An 18,810-nucleotide genomic window follows, 5' to 3' on the forward strand; every position below is an offset into this window, starting at 1 on the left:
TGGGTACAAAGAAATGTACCTAAACATAATAGAGGCCATATATGAAAAATCAACAGCTAACATCATATTCATTGGTGAAAAACATAAAGCTTTTCTTCTAAGATCAGGAACAAGACCAGAATGCTCACTTCTACGTTTTTTGTTCAATATAGTATTGAAAATCCTATACAGAGCAATTAGACAAGAAAAAGAAATAAAAGGTATCCAAATTGGAAAGGAAGAAGTAAAACTGTCACTATTTGCAGACGACATGATGTTATATAGAGAAAATCCTGAAGATTCTACCAAAAAATGTTAGAACTAATACATGAATTCAGTAAAGTTGGAGGATACAAATTTAATATACATATTGGTTGCATTTCTATATACTAATTACAATCAACCAGAAAGAGAAATTAAGAAAAGAATGCCATTTACAGTTGCACTTAAAAAGAATAAAATGTCTAGGAATAAATTTAACTAAAGAGGTGAAAGACCTATATGTGGAAAACTCTAAGACACTGGTGAAAGAAATTGAAGATTACACAAATAAATGAAAGATACACTGTGCTTATGGATTGGAAGAAATAATATTATTAAAATGTCCATACTACCCAAAGGACCTATAGACTCAATGCAATCCCTATCCAAATAGTAATGGCATTTTTCACAAAACTAGAATAAAATAACCTCAGATTTGCATGGAATCACACAAGACCCTGAATAGCCAAAGTAATCTTGAAAAAGAAGAAGGTTGGAGGCATCACAATCCCAGATTTAAAGATATACTACAAAGATATAGCAGTCAAACAGTATGCCATGAGCACAAAAAGAGACATGTAGATCAATGGGGGAAAAAATAGAGTGCCCAGAAATATATATGCTTCTTTCTAAGGTCAATTAATCTGTGACAAAGGAGGCAAGAATATTCAATGGGGAAAAGATAGTCTTTTCAATAAATGGTGCTGGGAAAACTGGATATATACAAAAGAATGAAACTAGACCACTTTCTTACTCTATACACAAAAATTTCTAAGTCTGAATAGACTTAAGAATTAAATGTAAGACCTGCCATTAAATTGTTGGAATAAAACATAGTATACATGCTCTTTGACAGTAGTCTTATCAATATCTTTTTGGATCTGTTCCCCAGGGAAGGGCAACAAAAACAAAACTAAACAAATGAAGCTACATCAAACTAAAAAGCTTCTACACAGCAAAGGAAACCATCAAAAAACTGAAAGACAATGATATATTTGATAAGGGGTTAACATCCAAAAAATACAAAGAACTCATACAACTCAATAACAACAACAGAAAAAAAGTAACCCAATAAAAAATATGTGGAAGGCCTGAACAGACATTTTCCAAAGATGACATAAAAAATGGCCAACAAGCACATGAAAAGGTATTCAACATCATCAGGGAAATGCAAATCAAAACCACAGTGAGATATCACTTCATAATTATCAGAATGGTTATTTAAAAAATACAAGAAATAATGTGTCAGCAAGGCTGGGGAAAAAAAGGGAACCCTGGTACACTGACAGTGGGCATATATTGGTGCAGCCACCATGGGAAACAGTATGAAGGTTCCTCAAAAAAATTAAAAGAAAACTACCATACAACCCAGCAATTTTACCCCTGGGTATTTATCTGAAGAAAATAAAAACACTAATTCAAAAAAATATACATACCCCTGTGTTGACTGCAGCAGTATTTACAATAGCAAGATATGGAAGCAATCTCAGTGCATTGAAAGATGAATGGATGAAGATGTCACACACACACACACCACACACCGCACACACCGGAACATTACTCAGCCATAAAAATATAAAATCTTGCCATTTGTGACAACATGGACAAATACACAGAGTATTATGCTAAGTGAAATAAATAAGACAAAGAAACACAAATACCTTATGATTTTACTTGTATCTGGAACCTAAAAACCAAAAATAGAGTCACAGATACAGAGGGGAGGTGGGCAGAAGGATGCGTAAAATAAGTAAAGGAGATTAAGAGGTACAAATTTCCAGTTAGAATAAATAAGCCATGGGGATGTACCGTACAGCATAGGGAATACAGTTAATAATATTATAATGACTTTGAATGGTGACAAATGGTAACTAGACCTTTCTTTTAATTCTTTTTTTTTTTAAGTTTATTTATTTAGAGAGACAGAGTCAGAGACAGAGAGAGGGGCAGAGAGAGGGACAGAGAGAAAGGAAGAAAGAGAATCCCAAGCAGGCTCTGAACTGTCAGCACTAAAGCCGATGCAGGCCTCAAACTCACAAACCGTGAGATCATGACCTGAGCCAAAACCAAGAGTAGGACACTTAACCAACTAAGCCACTGAGGTGCTCCAGTAACTAGACTTTTTCAAGTAATCATTTCATAATGTATAAAAATATCGAATCAGTATGTTGTATACCTGAAACATAATATTGTATGACAATTATAGTTCAATAAAAAATCGTTTTTGCTATAAAAAAAAGAGCATTCTGATATTCACTTTAAAAAATCTTATTTACTTTAGCCATAGGGATTAAAAGAATTCAATTACTCTTTTATGTTTCTCAGTTCCCTTTTGGGTTTTCCTCGTCATTATTTGTGATTATTTTTCATAAGACCTGAACTCTACGGAAAGAATCTAAGTACATTTACTGTGCACAAATGTACTTACTGTCAAAATTTCTTGCTGTGAGAAGTACTACAAAGTGGAAGGATCTGGTTAAAGAGAAATTAATTCTGGATTCATGGGGCTAATTATATATTTATATTTTGAAAGACTTTAATGAAATGCTCTGATTTCCTTTATTCTGATGGGGTTTCCACTATTTTTTTAATAAAGGTATCAATATTTATAACTAACTCCTGGCTGTTAGTTAAATATAATGGCATGGACATCAGGTCTTGTATATCAAGTTGGTCCTAGTTTTTGAGAAGTCAGTTAATTATGAGATTTAGCACTCCCAAACTACTACCTGCTCCGATCCAATGAATTCTTTTTTGTTATTATTGTTCCCACTGATGCTGTAAAATTCCAATGAAAGCATAATCTTTAACAAACACATAGCTAGAATGCTTTATTCCTTAGCTGCATGAACATTTAGCTTATGAAAAAGAATGATACTCATAGTAATGTGAGGAACTTCCGGAGGGGTCTCTATGAGCCTAGATTTCCATATTAGTCCTTTTTTGGGGGGGAAAAACAAGTCTCGGGTGCATACTTGAAATGTTTTCAATCTGCAGCTTCACATGCCAAGCTAAATCCGCTTTATACTTCCCTGGTCAAATCTCTGAGATTTGTAAGGACAGTAGCCTTTTTCAACCGGTCAGCCCCTTCATGGAGTCAGATGTTTTTATCCTAAGCTCTAAGTCAGTTCACTTGTACAAAACTGGCCACCTAAACTGTGGACAGCTTTCTGTCTGGTGGGTTCATGTGGGCTCAATCTCCATCATATAAGTTTAGACTGGGGTGTTTGAAAAATCATGCAAGGGTCTTTTATGGAAAACCAAGTCCACTTCTCATATTTAAGACCTGTACTACTAAAATTCTTAGGAAAGTTAAAGATAAATACTAAGTAAAACAGTTGCTATTATTTGTAGAAGCAGCATTGCATTTTGAGTGGGAAAAATAAACAGATTTCTATTAAGTAGTGGCACAACTGAGAAAACATAGTATGCAGGTGAGAAGGAACACAGAGCAGATAGATCTCAAAGCCCAGACTTCGCCCAGATACCAGCAGAAATTCTGTGCCCATGTTCTGGAAAGTCTATATCCTTCCCTGGAAATGCAAAGAACTGTTGAAATGACACACTAAGAATGATCTTCGGTTGAAGATGGGATGAGTAGCATGTAAGTGCACACCTTTGGCTTAAATTTGATTGAGTGCAACTACAGCTTTTCACTGAATAAGAGAGAGGAGTCTTCCTCTATTTAGTGATGGAGAGTGTGATGGCTCATCAGGGCTGGAGAAAGTCCATGGCAGAAAACACAGCAGCACTCTCACTCCAGACTACATTGAAAACCACAAGTCAGGTCCCATAAGAGCAATGTTTTGGAAGGATAGTTGCCATCTTGTTAGTTAACCAATATTTTGTTTTTATTCATGCTGATTTTTAAAGCAACCTTCCTACTTTACTCTTAATTCTTCTGCTTATTGATCTTCACAAGTATTTCTGTAAATAACAGTTTTTCTGTAAACAACAGTTACTTGCATAGTCCTGGGCTGTGTCTATTAGACAAAGATTGTAAGTAAAGGAAACAAGTACAAAAGTTCTATGAGATCCTTACTCCTTTGGCTCTTCTGACAACCGTGCATATCTTCAAATAGCTTTCCCAGGCACATGGCTCTGAACTCAGTTTAAACTCAATAAAAGTTTCTGGAACCTCTGTTGAAATTAAGGACCCACTCTGCCCTTTTCGAACTGTCAGCATTACAATTTTTTAGAAAGAGGATTATATTACTTTCCAGGCATTAAAGCTTCCCATTATTACAGACCAACATTTCTGGTGTAGACTAACAAATACTAGAATTACCCTTCAGCTCCCCGTGTAGGTTCAGGTTTGAACATTGTACGTACAGCAGCTTACAATTTGTAGGCAGTAGAAATGACACCACTGAGAGAAGTGACCATAGACCACAAACAAAACAGTAAATTATTTCTCCAGATGCAGCTTCTGAATTTTCAAGTTTTAAATGAGTCACTCACCAAGGTTGTAAGGTTTATTACAACTGCAGAGGTTTCATTATTAATATGTAATCACAAAATTTATTAACTCTATCAAACCTATAGTTTCCTCCAGATGACCCTGAATCACAGTTTCAAATGTGTGTGGGCTTTCTGCCACATGAACTATGGCATTTACCGAGCCAATTTCTATCCTATACCAGGGAAGGGAGGGGAATTGAAATAGAGATGAAAAAGCCATCAAAATGTCAAACTGAAAATATACTGGCCAGAGTGAAAAGCATTCGGGTAGAATATTTCTAGCTATATGGTAAAGATCAGTTCAGTATGTCAGATATCTACAGAGTAGTTCAGGTCTAAAAACTATGGGTAGAAATTCAGGGCCAAGAAGTGTCTATTTATAAATAATGTGAGCACTTAATTACACTTAGAAAACTTGGGGCCAACTGTAAAATGAGCTAGCTTAATCTTGAGTAAAACTGAATGGATATTTTAGGAAAAAAAATGAACAAAGCTGTCCCTACTAAGTCACTACCTATAAACATTCACTGAACATTCAGAAGTCTTTACACAGCAATATCACCAAACATATACTTATTTCCATTCTGACATAAAGAATTTAACAAAATTCCAAGTGACATGACATTCGTGACTTGGGACTCAAATTTGTTTCCTATTATGTAAGCCCAGAGATGACTCTACTATTAAATAAGTAGCTTAGACCTGGAGTTCTAGAAGTGTGATCCAAGGTCTTGAAGCATCAGCATAACTGGGAACTAGTTAGAAATGCATACTCTAGGGCCCCACACTGGACCCACTGTAGCAGAAACTCTGGGGTTGGGCTCCACAATCTGTGTTACCAGACTGTTACAAGACTGCAAAGTAAGGGTGCTTCTACCTCTATTCTCTTCTCTGAAACTGGCTGAAAAGAACAGTAAGGAACAAAAAGAAGGAAATTCCATCTTAAATGATAATAGCTACTATAATACCAAACCAAAAACTATGAGGAATATAGTAAGATTTGAATTCAATTAAGCATAATAGATGCATACCTTAACAGACCTCAGGCAGGGCATGGAATTCTACAAAGGAAGGAGACACAGCCCTAAGGCACCTGACCAGTGATTTCTTATTTGAAATAGCAAGTTGTAGAGAGTGACAGGCAATGTGAGACCAAATAAAGAATGAGGTAGACACACAATCTTTGCACCTAGTAGGCTGGCAATATAGCAAAGAGATAGGGGTTGACAATCAGTTGCTATTTGAGTTGCTATTCAAAACTGGCAAAGTAAAATTAATAAATTTTATAGGAATTCAAATTAAAACAAATAAAATTTACACAAAATCCCACCTGCTTGACTGCAAGATAAACAAACTAAATGAGCACATCCCTAAGAGAAGTACACAAAACTCTGTCCCCTAGCAGAAATTTTAGAAAGAGAACTGAAGCAGTATAAATATAATAAAGCTACCTTCTGCCCCAGCTTACTCCCCTAGCCCTTTGTCAGACTGCTGTTCAGCAAATAGCCCTAAAAGAATGGCCCCATTTAAAGATGAGAACAATATCACAAAGAAACCAGCATAAAACCAACAGGTGTAGATATAGCAAGAAAAATTTAAAAATATATTTAAAAAGCACACAAAAAATCAGACATAGCAATTATAGAAATAGAGATCATCCCCCCAATAGTTTTCTGTGATATTAAAAAAAAATAAAGAAAACAAAGTCTTTTTGAAAAAAAAGTATCTAGAACAAGAAAGAATGGTTCCAAATGGAAAAGATAAGCCAAGAGAAGGATACTCAAAGTGAGCTGGAAGAATTCAACAAGGAAATAGAAGAAATAAATGTGACTTTCAGGCATAAAGTCCATTTTTGAAGAGAAATTTTTATAATGGATACCACCAAAAATACAGACTGGTCAGCCTTCAGAAAATTAAATAAAATGAATAGTACAAGAATAAAGAATTACAAAGCATTAGAGAAAATTATTAAAGAGCCATTAAAAGGGATATGGAAGACAAATACGTTCCCACATGTACATAAATGATATTCTCTGTGAAGAAAACAAAACAAATTGCAAACAAAATTTAAAGTTATATTAGAAGAAAACATTCCCAAGTCATGTTAATAAAGAATGAAATTTGAATTTAGGGCAAAATGTGTGAAATTAGTCTAAGACAAGGACTTCATTATGAAGAAGTATATGCTCTATAATGAAGATCTAATTATCCTGAACCTCTAAGCACTAAATAATGTATTAAAAAACACATAAAGCAAAATCTTTTAAAAATGCAAGAAGTGTACATAAATGAACAGTAATAGAAAATACATCCACAATCATTGACAGATGGTATAAATTAAAAATAAGTATCAATAAAAAATAACTAAAAACCGTAATTAATAATGTTAATGTGATATACATATGTACACATAAATAAAAATTTTAAAAAGCAATACTTAGGGTTACAAGGAAAATATATTAAAGTTAGCAGTTTAATAGCCCCTAAATAAAGTCTCAAGTTCTCCAAAGTGAAATAGCATAGGCAATATTTTCTAACCAAAATGTCATGACATTAGAAACGCATAATAAAAACTAATCAATATGTTGTACACCTATGCCTTATACAATATATATGTAAATTATATTTCAATAAAATAAAACTAAAGTTAACACATCCATAAATGATACATTCTCCAACAACTCTTGAGTCAAACAGGAAATCAAAACAGAAAAAGCCAGATAAGGAGACTGAGACCTTGAGGATTCTTGGTTCCATTTCCCAGGAAAGGCCACCAGGTAAAATCCTTTAGAAATAGTTTCAAAAAGAAAATAAGGAAACAAATAAGATTAGAAATAATAACATTCATATATAAAATTAATTCCTGTCCTATAATAGTAACGGACTTGAAGATACAGGAAAATTTCATTTTCAAAAGCAAGTTTGTCAGGGCCTAACCAGCAAAATAGAATTCTGACATAATTAAATACAGAGAATAGAACTAGTTGTGAAGGTTTTAGAAGAGCTGAAAGAGCAACACGGGAAGGGTTGCCAAAACATCAGTAATAGCACAAAGCTGCTAATGTCCCTAGGCTGGAATGACAAGGGGAGGGGATGGCATGTTTGGAGTCCAGGACCTGCACCCCCAAAGAAAGAGGAACTCTGATAGGACTGCCTGTTGGAAGCTGAGAATATAGAAGGAGCTAGAGTCACAGAAGAAACTCAACCAGAGAAACCACCAGGAACATATGGGTGGGAAGAGCTACTCTAGCTTTTTCCCTGCTTCTTCCTTCTGCTATCTTTCCTATGCCTTTCACTCACCAAACTTAAATGGAAGTCAAATGTCAAGCGTTCATGGGAATGTAATGTACATGGCGTCCTACCCCATAAATGCAAATTCAGCATAAGGGAGAGAAATGGATCTGAAGGCAATAGACAAAAAACTAAGCACAGCAACCAAAACAAAAAGAAGATTAGGAGAAAAAGTGAAAATTAGCTCTATTTCCAATACTTCACTTAGAGGCCCTCAATAAGAAATATGTTTGTTATAGGCAAAGCATGTGATTATTTAGTTATTTTTAAATTTGGAAAAGGCACATTATATAAAAATGAAAAATAATAAGAAATGAGTTTCTCTGTCACCCCATACTTGCAGTATCTCTCCACAGAGGTGTCAATGTTAATTATTGTGTGCATACTTATGGGAAATTTCCACACACATACATGAATATTTTTAACTGTCCTCAAGCACAATATACATATTATTTTTCCTCTGGTTTCATTTTCACTTAACAATATACATTGGAAAGCTTGTCACAATTCATTTTTCAAAGTCTCCATTTGATGAATAAATGGGCTGTTTCCAGGTTTTTGTTGTTATGAACAATACAGTATAAGGGTGAGGGAATGCTGATAAAACTGCTTAGCTTTTGTCTTTACACGTCTGGTATCTGAATGGATTCAGTTAGCATGTGTTGGGCCAGAGGCAATACAGCTAAAAGTAGAACATAAGTGGGACATGGGATTTAAAATTAAGTCACTGAAACATGGAACTCATTTCATATATATCTCACAATCAATGTTACTTGTGATTCATACCCATATGTATGGGAGTGTTTTGAAGGACATGCAGATGTAACCAATATGTGCATCTTTATACCCAAGGCAATTACACATACCAATGCTTTTATGCTCCCAAAACTAAATAAAACCTGATCCTCTCTGTTTGGGCCAGGCCAAAGCACTTGCCTCTAAAAACTTTCAGGTTTTTGAGATAGTTTGGCTGGATGACCTTGGACAAGGCCTTAACCTCTGTGGTTCTTAGTTTTCTCATTATTAAAACAAGGGTGTCTATCCCACTCCTAAAATTTCAACAATTCTGCTTTGCTCAGCTCTCACTGTTATTGCTCAGCCCTCACTGTTGTAAAGGAAAAATGAAATGCCCTCTTCTCTCTCTCTCTTTCTTTTTTTTAATGAGTTAAGTTTTAAGGTTGAGGGGAAGAAATCTTGGGAACTGATTCCCTAATATTTTAGGACTTTTACACTGGCCTCTATCTGTAATCCCTGTATTCTCCCCTTGATCCTTGTGAAGCATTAGAGGTTCTTTAAATCTCCTCCCAGGAAGGAAATTAAAAGAATAAAATGTTGGAGAGGGAGTATGAGGGTGAAACTGTTGAACATTACCATAATTTTAGGTTGCTCTTGCTTTTATGGTCTTCAAAAAGAAATAAATTATAATGCAGCCTTAAAATAAAAGTTCTATATGCAGTCAACTGAAGTCACGACAGGTCATACAGAATTGGCAGAAATTGTCAGATTTCAGAAAATATCATAAAAGTTTCAAAGTTAAGAGTTTAAGGGAGTACATAGATCTCAACATATTATCAGGCAAATTCTGAACCACTTAAAGCTTTCAGGAGGCTATTTAATTTTCAGTGACATGTAATTCAATTAAGAAAAAAAAACAAAAATTTGAGTTTAATCAAATAGGAAATTAAGATACAATTCTAGTATCCTTCAACACATTTCAAAATCATTCTATCAATTCTAAAGGTATACTTGCTTAAATTACCAGCATGGCTTATGAAAAACAATGTTGTCAGGACTTTAAACACTACCTCCAAAGATAATCCAGAAGAATATTTAGGAATGTGCAAAATGCAACTAAACTTTGGGATGTTAAGGAAAGTGATATGTAGATTTGCTTTTAATATTAAAATACTCTTGGTTTAAAAATTGTATGTACATTAACTACAGTGTTTTCCCTAGAAAGATTGCATTAAATAATCATTTACAGAAATGGGAAAATATGACAATTCACTGAGATTCTAGTGTTCTAGTGGCATATTACTGAGCTAGAAAAGCCAAGGAAATACAGTGAGGACATAGAGTTGGCAATCCCAAACAAGTGATTCATTAATTCATCCCAAGAGAGTCAAGAAAGGTTATACATAATATGCCAAATTTTAAATAAATTTTGAAGCATAATATGTAGATTCCCAGTCATAGAAGAAGGGAAGGGCATTTTAAGAAGAGAAAGTGGCAGGTACAAAGGCACTGAGGACTGTTTGGAGGAAAAGGGGTAAGTTTAGTATAATTTCTAAAACATAGTGTATGCGTGTAGTAGGAGACAAGGAAGGAATGTGGGATGGGCCCATGATGGACAGTGGAGTTTGAGGCATGCTCAAACACCCTGGCTTCTTTAATAACAAGCAAACATGCTAAACTATAGAGCCATGTGTTTTATCATAGCACATTAATGACCACATGTTAGAAAGAAAACTGGAAAATAACCATCGGCTTTGGCAATGACTCAAACATTCACTTTTTATTTCAGTCTTCAGAACACCAGCATGCAAGGTAACACTTGGGAGTATACTTTCTTTACATCGTATTAAAAGAAGGAAAAGCTCAGATATTCTAGCATTTAAAAAAAACACACACTAGATCTTGTATGAAAACTAGTGGGACAAAAGTTACTAAACCCATCTTGTAGATTTCTATATCTTTACAATGGCCAATGCATCCATGAAATATGTAGATAAGACAGAACTAGAGGACCCCAGAACTCTCAAGTTCTTACGGCTTCTGAGCTTCTGAAACCAAAAAGTAGCTTTGACCTTTTTTAAGACTGTGTATATTTTCTCCAGCTATACTTCCCCCTTTCCCTAACCTACTGGTACATTTACTCTTACCCACATATATCCTGGGTTTTGCCACATTCTTTTCTCATACCATTCTCAATATCCTCTTTATCTAATGTGTCTTTTCAAATTCTACCCATCCCTCTCCCCTTAGCTTGAGCATTACTGAGCATGTGTAAGAAGCAGAAAGTGTGTTTGATGGTATGTGGTGATGGTAAAACAAGAGGAATGGAGCAAATATATACTGAACACCTAGAACATACCAATCACTGGGAAAAGTTTCAGATGGTTAATCTTAAGCAATCCTGTGCCAAGAACTATCAGTGCTCTAGAGTCTAGAACAACATGCCTACCACTTTTCTCTTCACTGCTTTCAGTTTTATGCAGCCCTGTCCTCTTCCTCCTGTATTCCTTCTATTATGCTTTCACTGGATTGATTGATTGATTGATTGATTTAATTTAAGTCCAAGTTAGTTAATAGATACTGTAATAATTGTTTCAGGAGTAGAATTCAATGATTCATCAATTACATATAACACCCAGTACTCATCCCAACAAGTGCCCCCCTTAAAATGCCCATCACCCATCCACTGAATTTATTAATATCTTTATGCCTCCTTATTTCCTTAATAGAAATTTTTTTTCTTTTTTTTTTCTTTTTTTTTAAGTTTTTTTTTTTAACGTTTATTTATTTTTGAGACAGAGAGAGACAGAGCATGAATGGGGGAGGGTCAGAGAGAGGGAGACACAGAATCTGAAACAGGCTCCAGGCTCTGAGCTGTCAGCACAGAGCCCGACGCGGGGCTCAAACTCACGGACCGCGAGATCATGACCTGAGCCGAAGTCGGCCGCTTAACCGACTGAGCCACCCAGGAGCCCCAGAAATTTTTTTTTTCAAACACTCCTTAACCCTTAGTGAACTCAAACTTTTCCCTGGTAATCTCAAAGTCCTAAATATATATTTTATATATATATATATAATATATATATATATATATAATATATATATATATTATATATATATAAAATATATTATATATATAATATATATTATATATATTATATATTAATATTATATATATAAATAATAATTACTATATTAATATATTATATATATATATATATTAATGCTTAGTGAACTCAAACTTCCCCCTGGTAATCTCAAAGTCCTAAATATTTATATATATATATATATATATATATATAGAGAGAGAGAGAGAGAGAGAGAGAGAGAGAGATATAGATATATATAGATACAGATTTTTTTTTTAAAAAAGCATTATTGTTACATTATACAAACGTCCTATGATTCACTTTTCTCACCTAAAAAAAGAAGAAGTTCTCAGGATCATTTCACTAGTCTTTCTCATATATTTGGCAACAAATGAGAATTTTTGTGAAGACAAAGAAATAAAAGACATCCAAATCAGAAAGAAGTTGTCACTATTTGCAGATATTATGGTTTTGTATATAGAAAATCCCAAAGACTCAACCAAAAACTGTTGGAGCTTATCAATAACTTCAAAAAAGTTTCAGAATACAAAATCAACATATAGAAATCAGCTGCATAGCTATACACTAACAATGAAACTTCTGAAAAAGAAATGAAGAAAACTAGCTCATTCACAATGGCATCAAAAACAATAAAATATCCAGGAATAAATTTAACAAAGTGAAAAATGTGTACAATAAAAACTATAAGACTTTGCTGAAAGAAATCAAAGGCACAAGCAAATGGAAAGGTATCTAATATTTATGAATCATAAATGATGTCATTAAAATGTCCAAACTACCCAAAGCCATCTATAGATTCAATGCAATCCCCTTAAAGTACTAATTGCCTTCTTCACATAAATAGAAAAAAAAAAAAATCCTAAAATTTGTACGGAACAAAAGAAAAACAACCCAAATAGCCAAAGCAATCCTGAGGATAAAAAACAAAGCTGGAAGTATCATAATTCCTGATTTCAAACTATGCTACAAAGCTATAGAAATAAAAAACAGTACGGTATTGGCATAAAAGTAGATACATAGACCAGTGGAACAGTATAGAAAGCCCAGAATTAAATCCCAGAATATATAATCAACTAATATCTGATAAGAGAGCCAAGAATGCCCAATGAGAAAAAGATCGTGAACAAATGGTGCTGGAAAAACTTGAGAAACACAAGGAGACTACAAATGGATCTCTATCTCATACCACTCACCAAAATAACTTGAAATGGATTAAAGACTTAAACATAAGGCCTGGAGATGAGTTTGCAGGAGATAGCAAAGATATTGTTTAAGGATACAAAATTGCAATGTGTAGCACGTAAGCACTAGAGATCTAATGCAGTGTGTGGTGACTATAGGGAACAATATTATGTTATAATCATCCAACACACTAAGAGACCTCTCCATTCCAAACATTAAAAAGAAAGGATACTATGTTATGTAACATGACAGAGGTGCTCATTATCACTACAATGGCAATTATATTAATATATATAAGTTGTATCATATTGACATGTTTTGTACCTTAAATTTACATGTGATGTGTCAAGGATATTTAATTAAAAATATTAAAAGAGTTTCCCTAAAGCTCAGTGTAATCAATACATTATGGTCCTGATTTCTCAGAAATGATGACTTAGTCATTTCTTAATTCAGGAAGAGAACAGTAGGTATCTAAAGGGTAAGGTCACTCAAATCATGATATTATACTCCTAAGGCCAAGACAATCATTAGTTCAAGTTTTTCAGACTCCACGTATTTTCCTTGCTGGGTAAGTTGACAAGCCACAGGGATTCACTCAAGTGACGAGTGGGACCCAAAAGTATTAAAAATGACATAAAATATCAGATGGTTAGGGTCAAGGGCTTGTTGAGTATGAACTTCTTCATTTTGATGATGAAACTGGGCCATTTTGAACTTTATAAATATAGCAAGTTAGGTCTTTAGAACACCACTGTTTGTCAGAGAAAATTTGTTTTAAGGACTTGATTATAAAATCTTGCCAGAAACCAGAATCTGGCCTCTAGAGAAATATTAAATTCTGTTTATTCTAGAATCACATGAAAGCATATTCCAATGGGGAAAAAATTAGTGTTAGTAAAATCATGTAACAAATGGTTCTTTGGAGACTCTGGTGTGAATCACTTGAGTCTGTGACATGTTGGTTGGTGGAGACACGTTGCCTCATTTTGGTCATTGTCATCATGCCTCCTTCACTTTTCTATCTTCTTAGAGACTAAAAGATAGCTATGGGAATTCTTCCATGAGAAAACCCCAAACCAGGGAAATACTGAAGTTTGACTTGAATTTTATGTAAAGTTTGAGGGTTATTGGGCAACACAAAGGTAAAGCTGATAAAAGCATGCATTGGAAGAGAAGCAAAAATGAAAAGCAAAGTCATTTCCACACTCTCCACAGACTCAAGAAATGAAAGCAGCTGAAATGAGAACAATTCTCCCTGCTTACCCTTCAGAGACAAAGCGGCAGGAAATTGTGAGATTCCTCCCAGAGCCCCACTTGCGAGGAAGCCCATTTAGCAAATGGTATGAGTTGTGGGATCTGTTGTTATTGGTTTTCTTCCCTGGGAACACAGCACACTGGGGATTCAGCCGTACCACAAAATGGTCTTCTAAACCCTCAGACTTGTCAAGTGCAGACTCAGAACTACTCCTTATGGGTTTGCAAAGAGCCATAACTCTCCTTTTTGGCTCACTCATTCTTGGCACTCTCAAATTGCTAGAAGAAAGCTTTTGAACCCAACTTGGTGTTATGGGCCACCATTAGCTCAGCCTCCTAACATCTGTTCTGTGTTTTTGTTGCACAGGGAATCTGAAGCCCTCAGAATGAAAGTGGCCAGGAACTAAGCCATGGAGAGTCTTCAGGGAAAGAAGCACCCAAAATATAACCTCCATCTTACTACTTACCAAATTAAGGCATGGTTTTCATCCTTCACAAAAGTTCTTCTAAACACCAAAGGAAAAAAAAAGACTCCAAAATAATTTACTATAATAGAAATATAAATAAAACAATTCCCAAATGTATGTATCTCCTAGGGGAAGGGGTAGATTTCATCATGTATAATATGTAACATTTATTATTAGTGCCTGCTATGTGCCAAGGACCACTCTAAGTATTTTATGGGTATGAATTTATGTAATCCCCACAATAAGCCACAATGAATCAGTTGGGTATATATCAGCATCCTCTCTGCTTTATAGGTGAGAGAACTGAGATATGTCTCATGTCTAAGGTCCCAGAACTAAAAGTAGCAAAGCTGTGACTTGAACCCATGTAAGCTTGGTTCCAGCATCCAGATTCTTAGCTATTTGATCATATTGCCTTTTATGCTACAAAAGCATAGAAAGCCAAAGAAATAACAATCAAGTTCAGAGGTTTAAACTCCTCCTAATTTTTACATACTGGTAATTATTCCAACAGGAATGTGTGACTATCCAATTTTTTTTTCTGGACTCCATAGGTTAGGTACACAAGCCAACTAAAAAGTACAGAAAACATCTTTAGATTCCTTCTCTTGTACAGCCTCAGCATTGCTGGTCCACAGCAGGCAGAGGAAATTTTCACTGTGCTTCCCAGGGTTGTGTGAGAGTCACAAGGAAGGGAAGAGGTTAATACGCAGCTGGAGCAATCATTCTCCTGTTGATAATAAGTCATGTAAGTTAGGAACTGTGTCTCTTTGGCTCACTCTTTGTATGTCAGGGTTCTCCAGAGAAACAGAACCAATAAGATGTATATATCCTAGTAAAAGATGAATGGATGGATGGATGAATAGGTAGAGGGATAATGAGGAACTGGGTCATGCAACTGCAGAGACTGTTCAGCCCTACAATCTGCTTTCTTCATGCTGGAGATCTAGGAAAATCAGTGGTATAATTCTAGTCTCCAAAGACCTGAGAACCAGGAATGCCGGTGGTGCAAATCCCAGCCCAAGCAAACAGGCTAGAAGCAAAAGGGGTAAATTCCTCCTTCTTCCATTTTTTTTTTGTTTTGTTTTGTTTTGTTCTATTCAGGTTCTCAGCATATTGGACGATGCCCACCCACACTGGGGAGGGCAAACTCTTTACCGAGTCCACCAATTCAAATGCTAAGCTCATCAAGAAACATCTTCACAGATACACCAGAAGTAATGTTTAATCTAGGCACCCTGTGGCACAGTCCAGGTGACACATAAAATTAACCACCATAACCGCTGTATCTCCAGTGCATAATACAGTGCTCAACATACAGCAGACATTCAGTCACTATTTAAGTGAGTGGCTAGTTACCACATGGATGCCATGTATGATTATCTCTGTGACTATATCATGCACCTATACCTTTATTTTATTATGGAGAGAGTTTTAGATGATTGTGAGTTCACAGAAAACATGAACATTACACTTGGTGAAATGCCCACATAGGAGCAGACAAGACTGTGAAGACCGTATTTTTAAAGAAGGAATGTCTGCTTAAATCTAACTGAAATGAGCCTGATGTAGATAGATGGAAAACGGTAAAATATACATTATATACTTTAAAGCATTTTTAATAAATTAGGGACCCAAAATAAATTAGTCTCACATTATAATTTGTATCTGCCAACTGTGTATTAGAAAGATTTAACTTGGTAGTTATCATTTTTGTACCATTTTTACTGCCAACACAGTTTTGAAAAATACAGTCTATTAAAGAGGGTAATGATTCCTATTGAAGATTGCACCAAAATAGTAAAAAAAATATATCAGTTGTATCCCATCCAGAACAAAAGGAGATTAAATTTACCTCATCCCTGGATGTGGTATTTGGCCCCAACTGCATTTTTGCAGCAGGGTGGAGTTTGAGATCAAAAACACCAGAAATATTATGCATTTAATGAAAGCCAATCTTCTGGCAACTAGGCTGAGCACTGTTTTGTCCTATTTCTGTGGAATTTTGGTTGCATCCAAGATATCATAGAATATTCTTTATTCCTACAGAACTATAGCCTGAAGAAAGATGGACACCATGTCTGTAGTAACGCTTAAAGGACAATTATGTTTCTGCCTTGCTGAAAGAAAAGTACGTATGAATAAACCAACAGAAAACATACATTTAACTCCTTCACTTTAAAAATGAACATAGATGTTTTTCCTGGAAAAAAAAAAAAGAGGGTAATGATTGTCTGTCAAAGCTAGAAGTCATTAACATTAAAAATAAATGTTAATGTTTATTTATTTTTGAGAGAGACAGAGACAGAGCACGAGCAGGGGAGACACAGAGAGAGAGGGAGACACAGAATCCAAAGCAGGCTCCAGGCTTTAAGCTGCCAGCACAGAGCCCAATGCAGGGCTCAAACTCATGAGCCTTAGAGCCATGAGATCATGACCTGAGATAAAGTCAGCCACTTAACCAACTAAGCCACCCAGCCATTAACATTTTTAGTGCTTTTAAGGGCATTTTTAGTGCCCCTAGCCATTAACATTTTTAGAGCTAAAAGGGGACCTTGGAAATAATCTAGTCTCATCTCCTGGTTTCTCAAGCAAAGAAACTGGAGTACTAAAAAAATGTAAGGATTTATCCATAATCTCAGAGCTACTGAAGGACAAACGAAGTCCCAGGTCTTCTATGTACAGTCCAGATATTTTCTATTTTGTCCTATGCTGTCTAGCTGCAGTGCTGCATTGTTCCATCTTCACAAGATCTCGTTCAGTGGCTTGTACACCCATCGCCTAGTGAGAGCTCCTGGACTGGTTTTCACCTCAAGATACAAGGCAGTGTGCTAGAAACCTGGCACCAAGGTCCCTTGGGTCTCTTTACAGCTGTTGCCAGCACCATCACCTGGACCTCGATGGGTATGTAGAAGTTTGATTTCCTTATATTTTCCTTATAGTTATGTCATTCACTTGTGACATCCTGGGTCAGACACATGGCATGGCCACATTTAATTTGTGCTATTGTATAAAAGAAAGAGTTATTTAAGACACTGATCTTTCAATTAAAATAATTTCAACTTTTTGCGCATTGTTTTTCCTGAGTAGCCAAATTTACTGTATTTTCCCACTGCCTGAAAGGAAACCTGTTAACAAACTCCCCTCCATATACTTCATCCATATCTTTTTTTTTTCTTTTTTAATAATATCTCACCTGCTTTTCATCGAGGTCATCAAATCTATGATAGAGCAGCACATATTAGAGTCAGAAAGACAAAACTCTAGTGTAACAAGGGAGCTGTAAAGGCTTGAGGTGATTTTCCTGGTGCTCCTCATCAGATGATCCAAACTGAACCATCAAGTCCGTCAGATGGGTTGATCGCCATGGTGTCAGGCCACTAAGATAAGCTTTGTCTCCACATATATTCCTGCCCATCTGGCCTACAGATGTCTGGTGTTCCTCAGTGATGGTCAGATATTAGATATGGTCATGCCAATGTGTATCATCCAAAGACATTCCCATCTAGAAAACAAATTCCCTCTAGAATAAAGAATAACTAGGACTCCTTTATTCTACAATAACTGAAGATTAATAACAAGTCACAACAACATATGTGATTATAATGAGGAAAGGCCCCCTAGAGTTAAATCTGAATCCCAACCCTGTTTTATAATTGTTCATTTTCCTAGAGCCAATGGGCATACCATTTAGAGATGCAAGAAGCTGGGCAGCTGAAGTAATCATCAACCTGCCTCAACCTTGGTCTTGTTTGAGCTCCAGGGCTCCGATTCTGAGAACTGAGGGATTTAGATTATGATACCAGCCTGGTTTCTCATGTGCTTTCACACAGTAAGCCTCTTCATGGTCACAAGCATTTGATATCCACCAAGAGAACATAACATCTGCTTTCTCTCAAAAATCCCATGTAAATTTTGAAGATCAATGGGAAAAAAGTCTCTGAAGCATGGAGATATCAAGATTATTGTAAATTCCCAGTTCTACACATTGCATTTTAATAGAAATTCCAGTTTCACAAATAAAAGTTATTGGTAAGGGAGACTAGAGTGACATTTATAAGTCCTTT

This window comes from Panthera tigris, chromosome C2, assembly GCF_018350195.1.
Source record: "Panthera tigris isolate Pti1 chromosome C2, P.tigris_Pti1_mat1.1, whole genome shotgun sequence".
Classification (NCBI taxonomy): domain Eukaryota; kingdom Metazoa; phylum Chordata; class Mammalia; order Carnivora; family Felidae; genus Panthera; species Panthera tigris.